Here is a 24,283-nt window from a genome sequence, read left to right on the forward strand (position 1 = left end):
AGAATACAGAAACATGTCCCTGATAAATGAGCACATTTCGTACCCACGGGAATTTCAACAGACTGTTGGAAGAAATACTTCCAAAAATTATATACATGTAGACATTGTCAATGAATCACTGCATGTTTTAACATATATTTGTGCTAATCCAAATGATGTTTGAAAAGCAATTTGTAATGATGAGTGATTACAACATATGAATACTTTCGAGTTTCATTTATATTCACAAAGACCACTGCGTTGGGTTTTAACATATATTTATGCTAATGTAAATGATCTTTGAAAAACAATTTGTAATGATGAGTGCTTACAACATATGAATACTTTCGAGTTTAATTTATATTCACAAAGACCATCGCGGTGGCCTAGAGGTTAGAGCGTTCGCCATCATGCGGAATGCTGGGGGTTCGAATACCGGCCGCGACAGGTAGTGGCAGTTCAATCGCCAAACGCTCGGCACCAGGTGTGAATATCACGGGTCCTCGGAGATGAACTTGAAAACGGATATTCAGTGTCACAGTCTGTGTGGCACGCTAAAGAACCCTCACTGCTCAATGGCAAAATGTCTATAATGTCAAAAACCTAGTCTTTAATTCCTCGTGAGAAATTGTCGTGTATAGTATCGACAAGTATGTTCTGATGATGTCAAGTTAAGAAACCTTTTGTGATTTTCAAATTACTAAAAGTTGTTGGAATATTTGAGTATCTTTACTTAGTTTGTATAATTTGTCTGTTTAATTTACGTCTCTTGCGATAATTTTGCATTCATATCGAGACTTCACCAGCAACATCAACTTAGATATATGCTTGTTGGTAAGGATTGTAGCAGTGGGGATTCGTAGGTTTAACGCGGCCCTGACACAGTGAGAGTTAGAACTCGCAACCCACGATCATGGAGTGGACACTTTAAACATTGTGACCGATCTGTAATACATTTGAAAGAAATTTAGATGTATACCAACTTCTGCCCGTTCCGTAGTTCAACTGTCGAGCTACATAAGTGAACCTACTAACACTTTCTTTTAAGACTGATATGGTAGAATTACATAGAGAAGAATGTTTCTGCAAATACTTTGAACCTAACCCCAATGACGTATTCTTTGACAAAATCACCTAAATGCGTGACTTACATTTCAGTTCGTAAGTAGACTGTTTTAAGTTTTATCTTTAAAGACATCGCATTACTCCTCTGACCTGACTGTATCTAAATCTTGAGATAATGATCACAATGTTAGCAGACATTTAGTATTTTAAAAAATAACATGCATCTTTTATACATTTATTAACATGAATATCACGGGTCCTCGGAGATGAACTTGAAAACGGATATTCAGTGTCACAGTCTGTGTACTGTTTACTCTAACTATTTGAATATTATGGGTATCGATCTATGTTGATAAAGAGATGGACATTGATCCGTGTTAAATTTGTGATGTTATCTTTATATGCACTTAACTCTGAGTAATATCGAAATAGAAGATTAGACAGATAGATAAATAATGATAAGCCAGCCAGTATATTTCAAAAGTACAACAGAAACATATGAAGACACTGCAAAAGGGGGATAAGGTAAGTAAGATATTGATTTTCATTTTGTAATTTCACCTATGATTGGATGTGCAAGGCTTATAACGCTAAACAAGATTACGTGTCAATGTGCGAGGTCCGACAGCATACATATGCGAAAATGACTCTATTGATATAGTGTTCAGATAGTTTAAGATTATTTGTTGATGGTATTAAGTCAAAACCAATTATAATGAATATAGTTTTAATGAAAAGGATGTTACTCCAAATTCTTCGATTTCTTTCAGATAACTAAAGACAAGCTTCATAAATGAAAATGAGCTTGGTCATATTTTACAATCACAAGGACTTCGAAACTATTTTAGATTTTGAATATAAGATATTACATAACGTAGAAAAAGTGATAAATCTCAAACGGAGCAATCTACAGTCGAGATCAGTATGTAAAAATGGCTTACCAGTTGACATTGGATATGTCAGACAGCATTCCTCCTAATGAAAGGTTGTTTTTGCCAATCCTATGGTCATAAAGACCATAGAATATGCGAAATGTTTATTCGTTTACAGTACTGTTGAAACCTCTGTAGCATTCAACGCAATTGTGATTAACCTTCCTTCATTTAAAATTAATCGGATGCAAAGCATTCTCCATCAAATAAATAAAATGTACATATTGCTGCATACGTATATATAGGAAGTTGACGATGGAGATCCTGAACTCCTTCTTTGAGAGAAGGCAAAAATAGACAAGGTCTGTTACCTAATCCCTTTCATTTTTTGTAAATATTTTTTTCTATGAATTAAAACTATTTCCGTTTGTCAGAAAAGGTTTTTCTTAGTTTACCGTTAACATCTATGTTAAGTATGAAGCAGATGTTTAAAATGTAGTGTCTTTTGAGTTCAGTGACACATCTCAATAACAAAATCTGAGAAACCTGTAGAGAAATATTTACAAAAATCTAATTTTGAAGTAATAAATTACTATCACTTTTATATGCTCATAATAATAATGTCGCTAGCTACTTTCTGCTGCTTGGTGTTCTTTTGAATGACATTTAACAATTGAACGGTTGTTTCAGAGTTCAGTTTGTTCACACCAGCATAAAACACTCGTGTTACTCCTGTTGCTTTTAGGGTATAGCTTGTGAAAAATCTGGGTTGTAATCTCCAAAATTGTTACTCGTCATAGTAGCTCAGTGATAGAGCGTTTGCTTTGAAACCGAGAGAGCGTGAAGTTGTGGCATGGTTGCGTCAAACTTTAAACGTAAAGATAGGTACTGATTGCTCCTTTGCTAAACGCTTGACATTTAGACGTGCGATTTACTGATCTCTCGGATATGACCTTACAAACGGAAGTCTACTGTCTCAATATCGAGTAACAAAATTATCGACAGGAGGGAAAACATATGATTATCACTAGGCATATCGTCATAATCCCACATAATCCTCGGATCCTGACGTTTCGAATTAAGCCCTCCTAGTTTAGTTTGTGAGATACATTTTGTGCTGTTGAAAATGTAAAAATATATTAAGCAAATCTGATCCCAATAAACTTTTATCCAACAACGCATTTAACAAATATCATTTCATTGTATCTATTATTGCTGGTTTTTAATTTACCACTTGGTGCACTTTCGGAAATTCATTATTATCCAATAAACTCACACACTTAGCACTGGGCATTTAAGATTGATTCTACGGTTTGTGCACAACGTTGTTGTCCTAGTTATCTTATCATTCGCTTACTGTATTGGCGATTTGAAGCTTAAAGTAGGGGTCTAGTAGCGTGACGTCATGTCCGGATCGAACTCCAGTATTGGTTCACGTACTATTATTATTGGGTGGATTTATACTGTTTTTACATTTACCTGGATGTTTTTTAATTTAGTAAAATGAATACAATAACACTCCATCACTTATATTTAAGTAGACTATGGATCCAATCTTCTTTCCATTTTTTGTCATCTAATTCACACATAAAACCAGAGGTACATATTTGTTTAATTGATATACAGGCCGGGGTATTACATGTTAAAATTATCTGTAAATTAAAAAAAAATCATGATATGCAATCATGCACTTGTGGAATTAAATAAAACAATTCTGCATTTGTTATATATTTGTTATCTTGTTATATATTTGTTATCTTCTGTTATGTGAAAATCATCTTCAAAATGGTTATTTTGGCCCAAAAATGTAAATATAAATTGAGATGCTGTGAAAATATTATGCTGAGAAAGGGCAGATTTTTTAAATGTATTTTAACAAGCATTCATATATGAACATAATTTGTGAGTTTGAATGAAAAATCACAAGTCAAATTTTTAAAATATTCATATTAGTGGTGTTGCAGTGCCGTATTTTTGACTGCCGAGGGCCTGTATTGAGTTCAATTTTGTACCACCATTATTAAAAAACATGAAACTATGTTAAAATTTCACTTTTAATTATTTAGTTAAACATATTTATTTCATATTTGAGGAAAAAAATTGCAGCGTCATACCTCAAACAAAATTTTATGGACATATTCTAGGACTTCTTCAATGAATTCTGATATTGCCGTTTGACAAATGGGGGTACACGTAATAAAAATACCATAATTTACTCATTATACTGACAACCCCCCATTTTTTTGTTTTTATCATACCCTGAAATGAACAATCTAAGTATCTAAACTCAAATTTTTGAGAAATCACAAGTAGGTCCAGGACTAGGGACCTACCTTAATACATGTTGATAAAATGTTCAAAAGATGATGAATGCTTCATACAATTCTCATATAAATCTTTATCCAGATATTTCGATCTACTGTCTAGAAGCAGTTATTTCAAATGCATCTATGTATTCGTACTGAATTTGATGAAGCTTTTTCAATTTGTTTACAATAAGATGGATTGTAGCATATAACATAGCAAATAAAAATTCAAATGGGAGCCACACAAAGCTAGTTCGTATTAGAATTTTTCAAGACCAGACTGAATTATTATATGATTATGGATGTTGCCTATCACAGGATCTTTAAACCACTACAGTTTGTAAATATTAATCCTTTCGAATCAGGAGCTTTCAGATTTATCACTATTCGTTATTTTAACCTTTTCAGATTTTAGATTTTGCATATAAAAAGAATGGTGAAGATAATGAACAGTGATCAAATTCATAACTCCTATAAGGAATACAAAATTAAAAGTTGGACAAACACGAACCCTTGGATATGCCAGAGGTGGGATCAGGTACCTAGGAGGAGTAAGCATCTCCTGTTGACCTGTCACACCTGCCGCGAGCACTATATCTTGATCAGTAAACGGGGCAAGCCGTAGTCATAATCAATGTACAAAGAATGGCCTAACAATCGGTATAAAAAAACGTCAGACAGCTTTTGGCCCAATGATAGGCTGCATTGGTAAACTAGATAATTATAGTGACCATAGAATTTGCGAAAAGCTGACATTAAATCACACTATTGAAGCCCCTTCCAACATAGACTTCTTTGCTTCGATTTAACAACTTATACGCAGAACAATATCTTACGTATCGAATCAGTTGAGAGATTCAAAAACTATAAGGAGTTGATAATGGGATATTGCTGCATAAATAAGGGAAGTTAACGCTAGAGAAGTTTAAATCATCCCGTTTGTCATGAAGTTTGCAGTTAATATTTACTTTCAATAAAATATCTACGTACGAATATTAAAAGTTACATTTCCGTAATATTCCATTATTTTATTTAATAAAGTTTTTACAATGTCGTGTTCTTAATTTCAATCCTGCATCACACATTTTCGGTCCGAACGACACATTTTCGCATATCATGAATCCTGGACCTTTCATATTTAGGTGGTATATGCTCCAAACTTATCTGCGTAGAACCAGATGTACACTGAAGTAGGATACAGCGACGATAAATACCGGGAACTGAAATTATATAGAACAATAGTAAATAGTTACATGTATATGCTTCTTATTTTGAATACTTTATTAAAAATAATTATCAATGACAAACCAACAACTCAGTTTTATGACACACGAGATGTTTTCAGCTTCTACATCGTCGATTTCCCATAGTTACATGTATGTAGCAATACTCCATTATCACCTGCATATGGTGTTTATATCTCTCAACTTATTTGATATGCAAGAGCTTCTTCAGCGTAAGTTTCTAAATCAAGGTAGGCTACTGACAAAGAAGTTGATGTTACAGGGGTTACAACAGTCTCGATTAAATCAGCATTTTGCACATTCTATGCTGTCTGACGAGTTTCACACCAATTGTTAGGCCGTTTTTTGGCACATTCATTTTGACTATGGATTGTTATGTTTATCTGATCAGGATATAGGGCTCATGGCGGATGTGAGCGAGTCGACAGGGAAGGCGTACTCTTCCTAGGCGCCTGATCTCACCTTTTGTATATCCAGGGGTCCATTTCTGACCAACTCTCTTTTTGTAATCTTTATAGGAGTTATGAAATTGATCATTGTTCGTTATCTTCACCCCTTATGCATAAAAATATCAACTGATAATACATTGTAGAAAATACGATGCAACTGAATCTGCAATAATAATTCAATATCGAGCTATACCACCAAATTAGGTTCAATATTAAAGGAGATGAAATCAATTAATACATACTATGATGTTATATCCAATTTTGGGCGCCTCGTTGGTTTCTTCTATTCTGTTATGAAAAGAGAAGAGGTTTTAGTATATCTTTCCATAGACCGGCAAACAATTAGGAACGAGTTACGACATTTATAATAGACAATAGAGATACAACTACAAAATAAGCATTCTAAAACAAATCAAAATCCAGCGAGATTACCTGCACATGCAAACGGAAAACATGAGGATTGGAAAGTGTGCTATTTAGTCGACTGAAAGTTTACTGTAAGGTGTAAGAAGGTGACATGCAATCACATTTCAGCAACCATTCAGTCACATTTCAGTAACCATTCAGTCACATTTCAGTAACCATTCAGTCACATTTCAGTTTATTGAATGGTATAGGTTCAACGTGTGATGAATGAGGGTTAACAAGTGAAGCTTAAAATGACTGACACTCTGTGGTTTTTCAAATCTCGTTAATTAGATTTTCATATCATTTTTCAATTTTAGAGCTTTATGGTGGTCATTGGGGGTAGACTGCTTAGATTGGGTGGACTTAATTACACATGATTATCAAGATCGTATTGGAAATGGAGTTGTGTTGCGTAACCGAGGAACGTAAATTATTAGTTATTCAAATAAAGTATGGCTGAAATCCGAGTGCTATATCATTTTGTCAAACTTTCAATACTTACGTCGGTGTATCTTTATTGAATATTGTGTTCTTAAATTATTACTGTTTCTTGAAGTTGCTGCGTTATGCATTGTCCTGATTTCATGAATCATACAGCTATAACAAATTAAGAGGTTTATGTTATGTGTGTCAGTATTCATTACCATTAGGAACTTTAAATTTGGTTTATCACCGGCCGGGAAAACGACTAGTGATTATCTAGTCATTATCTATCACATATGTAATCAAGGTGTGTCTGTTTTGAAAGTGAACATGAAAAGGGTGAAGATAATGAACAGTAATTAATCTCATAAAGCTTATAAAGAATATAAGATTAGGAGTAGGACAAACACAGGCTTCTGGACACGTTAGGTGTCGGATCAGATGGATAAACCTCCTTTATTGCCTGGTCACACCCACCGTTAGCCCTAAATCTTCATCAAGAAAACGGACAAAACTCAAACTTAGTGTGTAAAGAACGGTTAAACAATCTGAATGAAACACGTTAGGCAACACTCAGTCTCTAATGATGAATTTTAGAATGCTTGTAACCCTGTATCTACAAGACGAGCTTCATCAATATTTACCTCGTACAATTTGGATCAGCTAGATAACACCCGTCCTTTGTGTTTATTTCTATGCATACTGGATCTAACAATGTATAAAAACATTTCAAAGAATAATTCTACACTTTGATACAAAGCATAAGAAATAAAGCAATAAAGGAAAAAATTATGTAGGAAAAGGTTAAACTACAGTTCCTCATCATTGGGACTTTCATCTAAACATATATCTCATAAAACTCGTATACATCATCAACGTTGAAATCATGAAATACGTTTTCAAAGTATTGTTGATAGATATGGTCTTACATTTCGAGACTTCATTTGCAATATATGTTTCATTTGGACAACCAAGGTAACTGGTACAAGATGTTTTGATATCAAATGTAAGTTGTCCACCATCTTCGCTATAAACGGGACAATATCCTGGAAAACAAATGTCATATACATATACTATACTTATAAGTATTTTTTACAGATATGCATTTGCTTTTACTCCAATAATTCTCCGTTGATGAGCAACCCTACTAATTTGTTTGACTATGTCTGAGGAAGACCACGGGATCATTTTATTTATGAAATTCTTAGAGAAATGAGATAATTAAACTTACGCATGGAATATATGAAGTAAATAGTATGTTTTGGCTAAACTTAATGTATGTAAGGAAATACATATAACCCCAGAAATACCCAGTTTTGTTCTATATTTTTAAACTAAAAAATAGGAAGTGTAACCAAAGTTGAATTTGTATGATAACCCAGTCCTTTGCAATTATGCCGATGTCTTGATTTTCAATCAATTGGTCATAGAATGTGCCGTTTGTTAGGGGTTTTAAACGTTTGCTATCCATAGACTTATGAAATCACATCGGCGTAAACAGCAGTTACCGTAGAGGTCGTAATTTTTCATTAGCGTAATTTACAAAAGTCCAATGATGTAAACCAAAACTGAATAAAAAACAAAATACCATACACAGAAACATTATTCATTAAAAATGAAAATATCAAAATAGATATTATTGGATGAAAAGCCAAAACTAAAAGGAAAATAACGAAATTATTAAGCAAATACAAAATTGATAAAATAAACAAAATTATTAAATAAGAAATAAGAAAACGAACTATACTGCCTTGAACTTGTGTCGTAATACCTTAGCATCCTTCTATTCAGACATCTCAAGAAATGTATTAGAACTCCTAATGAAGTCCACATGTCAACTGATTACTAGCATGTTTTGTGATATTTGAATGTAATTACTAGTGCATATATGTATAACGATACTCAACAGTGTACACTGACCGCCCGTTCAGGATTAAACAGGTAAATTATCCTGTATATGTTTCAGCGTTGAACACATAATATACTCACTAATGTTACTGTTTTTGCCGAATGCAATAATAGGAGCTGTCGTGAATAGCTTATTGTATATGTCCTCCTGTTGTATGTAATGTCAATACTTATAAGTAGTCATTTTTCAAACCATTGAACTTCCTGATAAGTACATTGTTTAATCTTATATTTTTTGTCATTTCTCTTACTCAAATGTTTTAACACTCTTTTAAAATAGTTCGGAGTGGATATTTGCCACTTACATTTTCAAACATTCATATTTGCTCCAAACTGTTTACCAAAGTTTTGTACATGCTGACCTTATTTTTCGACGTTACCGTTGCATGGATAATTTGATATAGTTTGAAAGTATAGATATGAAAACAAAATTCTACATCGTTTATTTAATAAAATGAAATTTATGTGGGCTAGTGTTTAAATAGTTTTGGAGCAATTCTGTGATCCAAAACACGATGTCTGGGACCTTCTCAGTGAACATTGAAGATAAAAGTATACGTTGGATGTTTTATAACGTCATTAGATTTCTATAAAACGTTAACTCCATTGTCAATATTGAATTCACCGTAAATCGAAGAATTAGGAGTCATGTTTTAATCTTGCTATACTTTACACACACATGCACACACACACAGCCACACATACATACACATACATATATATATATATATATATATATATATATATATATATATATATATATTCTTTATTCTCAAAAATGGTTTCTTAATTTCGTTTATTTTGTTTACAAATTATCCTTTTATTCTTTTTTATCTAATAATGTCGATTTTTATATACATTGTAGTTTTGGCTTTTCATACATTAAATTAGATTTTTTGTTATTTAATATTTTCGTTTTTATTAGATATGGTCATTATTTATTTAGCAATTTCCTTTTCAATTCAACAGTGAAAGGTGAAATAACGAACAGTGATCCATCTCATAAAACCTATTAGCAATACAAAATAGATAGCTAGGCAAACACGGACCCTGACACATCAGGGGTGGGATTAGATGCCTAGGAGGAGTAAGCATCCCCTGTCGACCGGTCACACCCGCCATGAGCCCTATATCCTGATCAGTTAAACGGAGTTATCCGTAGTCAAAATAAGTGTTCCAAGAACGGCCTAATGACCGGTATCAAACACGTCGGACAGCATTTCACCCAATGATAGGTTGTATTGACGAACTAGACCGTTATAACGACCATAGAATTTACGAAATGCTGACTTCAATCGAGACTGTTGAAACCCCTGTACCATCAACTTGTTTGTCAGTAACTTGCCTCGATTTTAAAACTGGCTATACGCAGAACAAGCTCTTGCGTATCGAATCAGTTGATAGATATAAACACCCTATACAGGTGATAATGGAATATTGCTACATAAACATGGGAAGTTGACGATGGAGAAGCTGAAATCATCTCGTTTGTCATAAAGTTGAGTTGTCAGTTTCCCACTGATGTCTACTTTCAATAAAATATCTAAGTATGATGCAGAAGTGGGCGTCTCTGTGGTGTCTTTTATTTCGAGCTCACAGGGATATATCGAATCGACATATGAATAAAAGTTATTATTGTTAATAGACAAAACTTCGTCGATATATCTAAATGTCGAATTGAATGCCACAGCAAGTGAATAAATTCTGCTTCACAGGAATATAAAAACGGACAGCTAACAAAAGGGTACCATTTCTGCCCATGGCAATTCCAATACACTGTTGAAAGATCATTAAAAACCACGAGAGATATTGTCAATAAGGAAAAGGTGTACTCTTTAGTTTATCGTGAGAAATGGTGGTGTGAAGTATTGATAAGCCATGTTTTGATGTTTTTGACTTGCGAAAAGTTTTGCGACCTCAATTCTACTAAATTTTCTTTAAAATCTTTTATAATCCACATTTTATTAACACCATCTCTGGCATATGTAATCACACAGTGTGTTTGAAGTTTCTCTTTCACAGTTGTTAATAATTTCGTGAGAAGCAAAGATAGAGGTTTGGTAGAGTACTGACTAGATCCAGCAATGTATCTTTGTTTGTAAGGGTTTTTAATAAAGTTTAGGAATCCAGTATAAGTAAGATAACTCTTATCCATTCGACCAACCGAATGGGATACCAAATGTGCCTAAAACTGAAGCATGACTTTGAAAAATTTCATCTTTTGAAAGGGCAGTTAAAGAATAAGTGCGATTACTAAAAGTGAAAACAATATCAAGTTCGTTTGAAATACAGTTGTAGGAATGAGTTTTACAAACAAAGATAATGTTACAAGCTTTGTAAGCTGGAACCAAAACTTATTCTTCGTGTAACCTATCTAATTCTTTTATCATTTCTTGTTTACTAAACACAGAAGGGTAGATGGTACGTACTTTTGTATCGATATATCAAATCCGGGACTTTAGCATTCATCTTATACTTTTAATTCATTCTGACAATGTATCAAGTTCTTTTTCATAATTAGCCCATCATTTGCCATAATCTTCGACAAAATTCATAATAGAGATAAAGTTCTGTCGCCAGTTGAAAGACCGATGTTCTCTATATTTAGGACCTTTTGGAATAATTGATTTGAAGTCCTCGTTTTTAACTATATTAAGATCACCAGTAATGACATATCCAGTTGGACTATGGTTGAAATAAACAACACGTAGGTGAATTAAAGGACACATTCCATGTTTCTAAACCTGTTTTCCGCAAAATTGATTCTTTTCATAAATCTACTTTAAATGTGTTTTAGATTAAATAGTTTGGTTAGTTAGTTTAGTATGAAAGCGATGTAATTCAAATCTTACCCGTCATTATGGGTGACATTATATGCAACCTCGAGCGATTAGGTTTCAAAACAGTTGCTAGCCATTTCATAAACAAATTAAATTTAAAAGGCAAAACAATTAAAAACCAATTATCACATTAACGGCTTGTAAATAACACTACATCAGAGTGTTTTGCCGTTCGAGGATGAACCAACTGTCAGTAGAAAAGATTTAGACTGAGTTTATTTTTCAATTTTTTTAAGGAAGGTGTGAGGAAAAGTTAACAATATTTTGTCCACGCAAGGTCTTTGTCCTAAAACTTCATTCGCCTTTGTCCATGTACTTTTTTTTCCAAAAAGCAGTTGGACAGAGACCCAGATAAACAGCGATAATATGGTTATACAATATCAAAGGTAAGCATTGCTAAGCATTTTGGTTTAGATTTCAATACACACTCGTGCCAACTGACCTTCACCTTGTAACAACATATATCTTGTGTTTCTAGTGTCTACCAATTGTTAGATTTACAAAAACGAAAGATAAAAGAAATTTGAACTTTCAATCAAAAATGATTAAATTTCCTAACTTTAATGAATTGATTAATGCTTTCTTTTCTTTTTAAATGAACCCGTAACATCAAGTACAGTATAAAACCGTACTCCCACTTCCTAACGACGTGCAAATCACAATTAAAATGATAATAATAAAATTCCTTTATCAAAATAAATTATTGCGATTTCTATTTCAATTTGATTATTTGCATTTACTTATTTTCAAAATGCACCAGCGACAGTAGGCCTTGCTGTCAAAGATGTACAGTATCATAATTTGGCTAATCCAAAAATAAATAATAATAGCACTGCTTATTTGAAAGAGAAAAAACCCGCCAATTACAGATGTTTGAACGACTAACATTACCAAGTAGTGTTTATAGTCTTTAGACAGCGACCCCTGTAAATGTTTACTCGCAATTTCCGATTTCGTGCTCGTTTTCCTCGCTCTATTTGGGTACATGTATTTACTTATCGCTATTTGTATGCACTGATGGCTAAAATTTATAATAATCGGGGAATTTGTCAACATCAATATAAATGTTGTCAATGATAAATAAATTAAACCCCTAAAAACTGAGTTTTTGCAACTACTTAACACTATATTCACTATCAGTTGATCGAAGAAGGTCGCATGTGATGTCACACTACCACGTGGCTACCTAACTATTAACGAGATTTATATTTGAATCCGTCTTGTGGCTAATTATCGCAATATTGCGACGAACGAACCATTAATATTAATTACTGTAAGCATAAGAAAGATAAAATGCATATAATTTTATATGCTTTGAAAACTTGTGATGTGTATATTTTAAGTCAATCTAATTAAAATCAGACTTCTTAGATCCGTGCCGTATATTTTGGGTAAGAAGACCTGACATAACCCGATTAGAGATCATGTTCATATGAACTTTGTGTTAGCCAATCAGCGCGTCGTCTATGATGTTGTCGCTGTTCACAATTCAAGAAAATATCTGCGATTGTTTGGTTTGAAAAAAAAACCCATATCGCAGCTATATGTAACGTCACAATGCACAGTTTACGTTGACTGGCGTAATATCCTTCGCATTAATTCAGTAAACCATCTTGAAAACTATTCAAATCATACCCATCGCTATTCATACCTAAATCGCAGTTCACGATTAATTTAATTTGAGTGTATTTTATGGCGTACGTTTTGTTGTTTGTATGAATAGATTTGCGAAAGTTTAGAATTCCTTATGTGAGACCAACAATTTTGAAGTGTGCAATAAACTTCGTGGGAATACGATTACTGCAACTTGTTTACGAATTGCCGGGGACTGCTTGAATATCCATCATTGTCTGTATGGGGCAATCTGAGTGGCTGATAGTTCTCATGAATATTCCAAGCATTTCATGTGAACATGACCCCCAATGCGGTTATGTCAGATCGTATTATAGCGATTGTGAGCGTATCCTAGGGTCTGGTTTTAATTAGATTGTACTTTAAGTGGTACAAGATGTTCTATATCTAGGCACTGTAAAGTTTGTTTTTAATTAAAAAGGTTGGATGAAAGGTGAAGATAACGAACAGTGATTAATCTAATAACTTCAATAAGCAATACAAATTAGATAATTAGGCAAACACGAACCCCTGGACACACCAGAGGTTGGATAGTAGAAGTATATTTGTAGGAAATATTGGGTGTAGATTTGAACTTGAAATAATTTTGAATATACAACTGAACTCTTTATGAAGAAGAATGTTGTTTATGTTGACGGCATCTATTCCTCTGTTTGTAAATTTGAGCTTAAGGAATTGGCGGCATGATTTGGAAGGAATATCATCTATGAGTCATGGTGGTTTATAGAGCAGGTGATTGGCAACATCCATTATCATAGAGTTCAGTCCATATGCAGGTGTTGAAAAATCCAAGCATATATTATATATGGCTTCTTCGAAAAACGTATGTAAAACTATAAATGGTACATAGGAACGTTTGTGCGATCATGATGCGGACCTAATTGTCTGTTGACGTATGGTGAAAGTGAATCAAGCGTCACATCATTTATACCTGGTCTTTTATATTTGAAAGATGTCCATGACTACGTTTCCGTCTTTGAGTATTGGGAAAAAGTCCCATCACATTGACATTATCTCCTTGTGGACTAGTCAAATATCTCACACCATATACAATATCATTGCATAATGTAGTACCTAGGGTCCTGATCTAGTGATATTCTCGTCGTCTACAAAAAGGAGTACTTAATGTTGGATTGTTTGTGTGTTGGTAACCACCCTCCCCCCCCCCCCCCAATCCCGACTTTCATAGACAAGATGGAATGATCCGGTGCATTAAAATGCTTGTAATGAAGTTGGATGCCACCATTTTTTTTATTTATTTGAAATATGTACCCCTATATTCTTTTATTAATTGAACCCTTAGTTTTTCCTACAAAAATTAAGCCGCATATGTTACACACAAAAACCTGTTTCGTTTTTTATTGATTAATTTCCCTATTTGAATTTAGTTTTGGTTTGCACTCATGAACTTTCGTAGTAATATTTTATCTTTCTTAGAGCGCGTATTGGTTAGCAGGCTGAATAGGATTCTATTCAGAGGAAAATAACAATCACGATTTCAGATATATTGTAGAATAAATGATATTTAAAAATTATCCAAATATTGGTCACATAGTGTATACATTCCATTATGACGTGACAATTATCCTATGCTTTTGTAGTTTCAGTAGAAATATAAATAGTCTCTGTGATGAAGATCAGCATTCCTTTACTTAGCTATTCAATTGTAACAACTTCCGACTATAAATGAACATCATAAGCGTCTACGAACCTTTTTCAATGAGTAATTTTGCATCCCCTGGACATATTTGGACATACTTCTTTAAATTTCTCTCGGGAATATGCAGTGGATGACGACTATCGCTGCATGGAATTTTACGTTCGTTGCAGAAAGCTGGTCCAATCTGTTAAAAAAAAATACTACCTCTATTGTCAGTCCAAAAAAATGAGTGTAGAATATTAAAGTAAACCACCGCTAAATGCTCATATACCACGACACTGTGTTGTATTTCATGATTTTACGTCTACAAAAAAAAAAACGAACAATATATCCAGAGATATTTTTCTAGAATAATACAAGATTTGCAAAGTGTTCTCCATCTCATTCGTGCATTGCAAACCTTAGTAAATATTGCCCCAACCTTGATAAACGTTGCTTCAAGACAGATCTGAGACAGAGGTACATCTTGACGCTCGATGGTAACACACTTTTTTATTGCCACATACACTCTATTATACTCAATAAGTTTAATATGTAGACGTTTTGTTTGTTATAAGTTTTTGTAGGTTATGTGTAGTTTTAGTTTCCTTTTCTATTCAGTTTTCTTTTCTATGTAGATATTCTATCGTCCTGAGGACGATTCACTGTTGTTCGTGTCGTTGGCCACTTTTAATGTTGTAAATAGAGGAGGACACCCCCTCCCGAAAGAATGTTCTCTTCTATCGCTAAAGTGATAAAAAAATCCTACGGAGGGCCTGTCCCGAGACATAGTTAAATTATTCTAACTAAATTCCTTCCCCTTTCCAGGATTTCACGTGTTTTATGATTGAAATTAGTATATATATATATATGTGTATATGTATATATTTATGAAGTCTCTTCTTTTTTTTGGAAGTAAAATACAGAAAAAAAAAACCTCTAAACACTTTGTTGAAATATTTCAACCGTGTTACCGGTCTTCTTCAGTCGTGTTTATCTCTCCAGGGTTTGACATTAACTTTTTTGGGCACTAGACCAATCGGGCTACTTAAAATGATTTTTGCTAGACCTGACCTTACATCCACTAGCCCTGACCAACCTTCCAGAAAAAAATCTTATAAGATTCTCCATATCTAAATACATGTACTTAATTTAAATGAAAAACGTTAAGTTTGCATGAACTAAAATGCATTTAATTGTCTCAAAAAAATCTTTAATCTCGTCATTCAATTTGATGCTTTTACTTTCAACCCTTTTTTCAGTTTCTTTAAATTTTTACCGGCACGGAAATTCTTTAATCCATTTAGAATAAATTGACCTCAATATTTTTTTTTAAAAATTCTATTTCATAAGTCCTGCTTTGTTTCTACCCAACGTTTTCCTTTTTTTTCTTTTTTGAAACATCTTTTGCTTTCATTGAGGACGAGATTTCATATTTGATTATATAGACATTCCCGCACATATGTTTAATAAACACTTTCTTATAGTCAATTCAAATGAACTGTTTTGGTGTTTTTTTTTAATGAAAATGAATTCAATAATTCTATTTAACCAAAACATAACTTTACACACATTAACAATGTGTAGATGTCGTAGAACATCACTTACGACCGCGACTTATTAGAACTAAAGATAGAGATTATGTCATCATGCGGTTCAAAATTGCTCGCAAACTCTTTACAGTTATTTTTTTATGAATAAAATATCTTATGATTTAAAGTAAAGTTTCTTAAATTTGTTTATATTTTTAACACAACCAGTCGGACTAGTAAATAAACATTTTACCCGACCGGCCCTATCATTTCGTAGTCTCGGTCGGTCGGACGTGCCTTAGTGTCAAACCCTGCTCTCATAGCAACGTAACGCGCGACTACATACGCGAAAGTACTATGACGTCACAGTAAGTATAATAAACGTCAAAGTTGATATTGCGCAAAAACATTTGAGAAAGGTAAGAGTCGTAATAATAAAATGATCAATACTCACCCGACCTCGTGGACACATCCTAAAATATGACTATGAGTACAATTAAATATTTGGTATTAGTAATGAAACAGAATTTTAGAAATGTTTGTTCACAAAGCAGTCAATTACTGGCCTAAGTGAATACAAACAAGAAATATTACAGTAAGTAGCTAATCGTAAATACATCAATATTGTTATAATCAGTTATTACAACACGTTCTTTGCATACAAGTCTTACAGGACATTAATTATTAAAGACAAAAATGTTCCCTTCTGTTTATTCCGCGTGGTACATAAGTATTTAATTTTTTCTTCCATAAATTTTCTCTAAAGCGACAATAAATGTCATCTTTGTAAAGTTTTTCTATTCCTATTATAGAATAATTGTCAATACTATGAGAATCCGTATAGAAATGAATAGTAACAGGGTCATCAGTTTCTCGTCTAATAAATGACAAGTTCAAAACATGCCTTTGGTATAGGGTTACCCCAGTTTCTCCCACATATACAATTTTGTTGCATTTTTGGCAACACATTCCATAAACTACATTGCTGGATTTACAATTGATATAATTTTTGATATGATATTTGTTAACGTTGCAGTCCTCAAATTGATTGGTTTTAATAGCATATTGACATAAAGTACACTTTTTAGCACCACACATCTCGCATAGATTTTCTTTTCTAAAAATAGATTATTGTGTTTTTTATGTACCAGAATGTCTTATTAAATTTTTATCCCTTTTAAAAGCCACTACGGGCATATCTCTAAAAACGTTTTTGAGGCGGTCAGAATTTTCAAGAATTTTTGACGTTTTTTTTTTTTTAATCTTATGAATACTGGGAAGCCCTTTAGAATAGTCTACCATAAAGGGAACACGGTTACGCTGCTTCGTTTTTTCCCCTGTAGTTTAGGAGATTTGATCGGTCTAGTTTATCTACTTTCTTAACCATTACCAGAATATCATTAATATAACGTACATAAAATAAAGGTAGTTGTTTTGATTTTTCGAGAAGAATCTGTTCCCATCCCCCCATGTAAACACCAGCGTAGTTTCGCCCAAGTTTTGATCCAATCGCGGTCCCTTCAGTCTGCATGTAATGCTTGTTATTAAAACTAAAATCAATATTGTCAAGAACAGTGTCTAACATTTTTAATATACTTTCCGTGTCTACCTCTTTTTCGTGACGCTCTCGTAATGCTATTTTAATGATATCGCGAGCTTCTTTTCTAGGTATACTGGGATAAAGTGCTTTCACGTCCATACAAAATAAAATAGAAGAATCTGGTAATGGTTAAGAAAGTAGATAAACTCACGACTCTTACCTTTCTCAAATGTTTTTCGCGCAATATCAACTTTGACGTTTATAATACGTACTGTGACGTCATAGTACTTTCGCGTATGTAGTCGTGCGTTACGTTGCTATGAGAGATAAACACGACTGAAGAAGACCTATAACACGGTCGAAATATTTCAACAAAGTGTTTAGAGTTTAGAGTACATTTCCTCAGGGTATTTACTCTTGACCTTAAGTTGCTTAACTTCGAACCAGATTTATAATGAAAAATCAGAGGTTTCTTGTTCAATATCAATGTAGTACATTCAGCGATAGAGGTTCAGACACGATGTACGTCTGGGTATGTTGGACTGACCCTTCTGGATTCTGGATATGTCCAGCTCTTTCGATTGGCGAGTAAAAGTTAACTCAGCCTGTACTTTAATTGAGAGACCAATAACAGATTTCCAGCTCACTACTCACCAATAGAGTTTCAAATATAACCATATAAGAAATTTATCGTCACAAACCCTCTTTAAACTGACATTTACACAAGCAATGGTTTGAAAATAAAATATTATAATGACCATTGAATTTATAGTAATACATCATATAAGTCGGCAAGAGTATGTACCTGTAAAACCAACGATTTGAGATAAAATATTTGGAGTTTAACTTACATAAGTTTGTAATTTTTTGGCAAAAGGGTTAGGTTCCTCTACATCTGTCATTGCAATCTGTGTTATGACACGATACGTGCTTACATAATCAAATATCTCAAGGGGACTAAAGCAAATAAAAGAGGAAAAGAGGGAGATAGAGATATGTCAAAAGCATTCATTTGGGGGTTCAAACTTACTTATCCCCCAAAAAGTACATCTGAGAGTGGCACGTATCCCCCACAGGACTAGAACCTATGAAAATAATATTTATTACACGAGCAGTATTCAACAATGAAAATTTACTTCGATTTAATTACCTATTTACAATCCCAGTTGCATGCTGCACTGAGATGTACAAATGATTTGTACACAGAGTGGACATGTCCAGTTAATTTGGAGAGAGTTACCCAACTATTTCAATCTGGTTTATTTTTTAAAGAGTCGGTTGATAGTGATGGAATAATTTTAGCCCTGATAAAACAGTGAGAGCGTTGATTTCCTACTTTAAATAATTTTGTTATTTTTTAGGAGGGTACCATAATATGCAAGCTCCATACACGTGTCAGATATCGTAAAACGCAAACTTTGAGTTAATGAGTTTGCATCAACTTTTGAGAATCAGTAGTTCTGTTCTGATTTCTTACAAAATAATTATGCCAGTCGTTATTGGAGACATTTGTAAACAAGTGAATGTCTGATTTCCAATTCGATTTTTAATCCCACCCCTCCCCGAATAACTACACCCCTGCCTCGATCAAGAAATTCTTCTATGATTCCATGAACATTTTCTTACCCTCTCGTAGAAATGATTTCAACTGTTTTCGAGTTTGAACAGCATCCATACTCAACATAACACTTAAAATATTGCACAGTCTGATTGTGTTACTACCCGGAAATTGTCATATTCACAGTAACTGTTGGAATACAAAGAGAGATAACTCATGTTTTCCGCCAGGTCTTTTCGTTCCGTCATAAACATTTATAAAATACGTTAAATGCAGAGTTAATACATTGGTACAATTATTTTAGTTTTAGTGCTAGTTTTAATTTATATCTGTTGTTTATCTGATGTAAACCCTTTCGTTTGTCCTCATGAGGGGACGGGTCTTCATCTGTGTGTATAACTTCATGTTTATGCAATATAAATGCGTGTCTGTATTATGTGCGTAACGTCTTATTTATACAATGTAAATGCGTCTCCTTTCATAGAATCATGTGTAGAGGTACATATTGCCTGACCCATAGTCCATTTTATATAGGAGTGTGCAGACTAATTAATAACATTTGGTGATATCTGGTCCCTTTTGTTGTATAATGATGTTTAAACTTAAACTATTAGAAGACGTCAGCTTTCTTTTCATACAATAATGAAAGGTGACGATAACGAACAGTGATCAATCTCATAACTCTTATAAGCAATACAAAATAAAGAGTGGGGCATACACGGACCTCTGGGTATACCAGAGGTGGGATCAGGTGTCTAGTAGGAGTAAGCTGTTGACCGTTCACACCCGTCGTGAGCCCTATATCCTGATCAGGTAAACGGAGTTATCCGGAGTCAAAATCAGTGTGCCAAGTATGAATGTAAAACTTTGATAAGGTAAACAGATCAAATAATTTTTCTATGTAATTCATGCCATAGATGAGAATTGCTAACTTTTGTGAATTTGTGAGCATGTGAAAAATCCTATCTTGATGTTTAATAGGAAACAAATCAAAATATAATGATGGAACAATTATTAGCATGAGGTCGTTATAAAGTTCATTTTACTGCTGGTAAAATACTGGATACATTTAAGATATTCTTGCGTAAGAACCTTCAATTCGTTCTATAATTATTGATTACAGGTTTAACATTGTCTCGGTACATAGTTATCAGATATTGACAATGTCTGTATTATGTATTATTATATTCATAATTATTTATGAATATTATTTATACAAGGTAAATGTATGTATGTATTGTGTGTTTGTGTTACTTCCTGTTCATACAATGTAAATGTGTGTATCATGTTTGTGTAACTTCCTGTTCATACAATGTATATCTATGTGTGTTATGTGTGTGTAACTTACTATTTAAATGTAATGTAAATATATGCGTGTGTTACTTTCTATTCCCTCAATGTTAATGTATGTATGTGTAACTTTCTATTTGTTAGATAATGCGCATCTGGTGCATCAAAATTGGTACCGTATAAGTTTTACATTATGACCCCTGGGTCGAGGCCTCTCCTGGTGGACTGTTAGTCCCCGAGGGTCTCTACAGCCCAGTAGCTAAGTACTTCGTTACTAGCTTGAAAATACGGATGTATATTTAATTGCTGTTATAAAATTTAGAAATTCATTTCAAAATTAAGGATTATCTCCCTTATGCATAGCTCTTATCCTTGGACGAATTTGGCTCCACTTTTTTGGCACGCTGTTTTTGGCTATATTTAGCTCTAAAACTTCATAGTTATTTCGGATTTCAAACATTTCGGTTGAGCATCACTGAAGAGACATTATTTGTCGAAATGCGCATCTAGTGCATCAAAATTGGTACCGTATAAGTTTTACATTAGATGTAAATGCATGTTTGTAACGTGTTTGTTTTGTTTCTATTCATACAATGTAAATGAACTTCCTTTTTATTCAGTGTAAATGTGTGTGTTATATGTGTAGTTTCGAATCTATACAATGTAAATATGTATATGTGTAGTTTTCCAATTATACAATGTAAACATGTGTGGATTTTTTTTAGTATGAAGCTTCCTATTGGTGCAATGTCAATGTGTGTGTGTGTGTGTGTATTATGTATGTGTAACTTCTTAATTATGCAATTTAAAGGTGTATGTATTATATCTATATAACTTCCTATTTATGGAATGTAAATGTGTGTGTATTATGTCTTTGCAACTTCCTAGTTGTGCAGTGTAAATGTGTGTGTATAATTTCTGTGTAACTTTTCAATTATGCAATGTAAATGAGTGAGTATTATGCATGTATAACTTCCTATGAATTTAAAGTAAATGTGTCTGTATTATGTCTGTGTAATTTTCTATTTATGTAATATAAATATACATGCATTTTGTCTGTGTAACTTTCTATTGATGTAATGTTATTATGTGTGTATTTTGTCTGTGTAGCGTCCGTTTATGCAATATAAATGTGTGTATACTATGTCTGTGTAAGCTACTATTTATGTAGTATAAATGTGTGTGTATTATGTCTGTGCAACTTTTTAATTATGTAATGTAAATATGTGTGTATTATGCCTGTGTAATTTATCTATTTGTGTAATGTAAATGTGTGTGTATTATGTCTGTGTAACTTCTTAATTATGCATTGTAAATGCATGTGTATTATTATGTGTATAACTGCCAATTTAAGCAATGTAATCTGTGAGTATTTTGTCTGGATAATTTTCTATTTATGCAATGTAAATGTGTGTGTGTATTATATCTGTGTAATGTTCTATTGATGTAATGTAAATGTGTGTGTGTATTATATCTGTGTAATGTTCTATTGATGTAATGTAAATGTGTGTGTGTATTACATCTGTGTAATGTTCTATTGATGTAATGTAAATATGTGTGTGTATTATATCTGTGTAATGTTCTATTGATGTAATGTAAATGTGTGTGTGTATTATATCTGTGTAATGTTCTATTGATGTAATGTAAATGTGTGTGTGTATTATATCTGTGTAATGTTCTATTGATGTAATGTAAATGTGTGTGTGTATTATATCTGTGTAATGTTCTATTGATGTAATGTAAATGTGTGTGTGTATTATATCTGTGTAATGTTCTATTGATGTAATGTAAATGTGTGTGTATATTATATCTGTGTAATGTTCTATTGATGTAATGTAAATGTGTGTGTGTATTATATCTGTGTAATGTTCTATTGATGTAATGTAAATGTGTGTGTGTATTATATCTGTGTAATGTTCTATTGATGTAATGTAAATGTTTGTGTGTTAGGTCTGTGTAATGTTCTATTTATGCAATGTAAATGTTTGTGTGTTAGGTCTGTGTAATGTTCTATTTATGCAATGTAAATGTTTGTGTGTTAGGTCTGTGTAATGTTTTATTTATGCAATGTAAATGTTTGTGTGTTAGGTCTGTGTAATGTTCTATTGATGTAATGTAAATGTTTGTGTGTTAGGTCTGTGTAATGTTCTATTGATGTAATGTAAATGTTTGTGTGTTAGGTCTGTGTAATGTTCTATTGATGTAATGTAAATGTGTGTGTGTATTATATCTGTGTAATGTTCTATTGATGTAATGTAAATGTGTGTGTGTATTATATCTGTGTAATGTTCTATTGATGTAATGTAAATGTTTGTGTGTTAGGTCTGTGTAATGTTCTATTTATGCAATGTAAATGTTTGTGTGTTAGGTCTGTGTAATGTTCTATTTATGCAATGTAAATGTTTGTGTGTTAGGTCTGTGTAATGTTCTATTGATGTAATGTAAATGGGTGTGTATTATCTATATGTAACTTTCTATTTATGTAATGTAAATGTGTGTGTGTATTATATCTGTGTAACTACCTATTTAGGCAATGTAAATGGGTGTGTAATATGTCTATGTAACTACCTAATAATGTAATGTAAAGGTGTGAGTATTATCATTTGTATAACTTCCTATTTATGTAATGTAACTGTATGTTTATTATATCTATGTAACATCCTGGTTATGTAATGTAAATGTGCGTGTATTATATCTGTGTAACTACCTACTCATTTCAATGTAAAAGTGTGTATTATGTCTGTGTAACTTCCTAATTATGCAATGTGAATGTGTGTGTATTTTGTTTGTGTAACTTCCTAATTATGCAATGTAACTTTGTGTGTATTGTGTCTATGTAACATCCTATTTATGTCATGTAAAAGTGTGTAGTATGTCTGTGTAACTTCCTATTTATGCAATGTAAATGCGTGTGCATACTGTCTGTGTAACTTCTTAATTATACAAGGTAAATGTATGTGTATTATCGTTTGTATAACCAATTTAAGCCCTGTAAATATGTGAGTATTATGTCTGTGTAATTCCCTAGTTCTGTAATGTAAATGGATGGATATTATGTCTATGTAACATCCTCATTATGCAATGTAACTGTGTGTGTATTATGTCTGTGTAACTTCCTAATTATGTAACGTAAATGTGTGTATTTTGTCTGTGTTTACATTCCTATTGATGAAATGTAACTGTGCGTGTATTATGTCTGTGTAACTTCTTGATTATGTAATGTATATGTATTATGTCTGTGTAACTTTCTATTTATGTATGGTAGATGTGTGGGTTTTTTTTTTTCATTTCTGTGTAACTTTTTATTAATGCAATATAAATGTGTGGTGTTGTTTTTTTTATATCTGTGTAACTTTCCGTTTATGTAATGTAAATGCGTGTGTATTATGTCTGTGTAACTTTCTATTTATGTAATGTAAATGTGTGTGTATTATGTCTGTCTAATTTTCTATTAATGTAATGTAAATGTGTTTGCTCTATGTCTGTGTAACGTCTTAATTATGCAATGGAAATGTTTGTGTATTATGTCTGTGTAACTTTCTATTTGTGTAATGTAAATGTGTGTGTATTATGTCTTTGTAACTTCCTAATGATGCGA

The 24,283-nt window shown here is 32.9% G+C and overlaps 2 long non-coding RNA genes across 4 annotated transcripts in view; one reads left to right on the forward strand and one right to left on the reverse strand.

The window, feature by feature from the left end:
* The first annotated feature begins 1,475 nt into the window (after positions 1 to 1,475).
* The window catches only part of LOC125677224 (uncharacterized), a 30,898-nt gene continuing 8,090 nt past the window's right edge, over positions 1,476 to 24,283 (forward strand). The window contains exon 1 of one of the 3 annotated variants that reach the window (XR_008801030.1): positions 1,476 to 1,569. This is a non-coding gene — a long non-coding RNA (uncharacterized LOC125677224). Of the gene's footprint in view, positions 1,570 to 11,859; positions 11,881 to 24,283 lie in introns of those variants that run through there. The other 2 variants (XR_008801029.1, XR_008801031.1) reach the window with 2 other exon arrangements.
* Positions 5,247 to 7,454, reverse strand: LOC130052659 (uncharacterized). Its single transcript, XR_008801032.1, has 3 exons — positions 7,391 to 7,454; positions 6,158 to 6,203; positions 5,247 to 5,442 (listed from the first exon to the last, which is right to left on the reverse strand). It is a non-coding gene; the product is annotated as an uncharacterized LOC130052659 (long non-coding RNA).

The sequence above is a fragment of the Ostrea edulis genome, chromosome 3 (assembly GCF_947568905.1).
Source record: "Ostrea edulis chromosome 3, xbOstEdul1.1, whole genome shotgun sequence".
In the NCBI taxonomy this organism is placed as follows: Eukaryota; Metazoa; Mollusca; class Bivalvia; order Ostreida; family Ostreidae; genus Ostrea; species Ostrea edulis.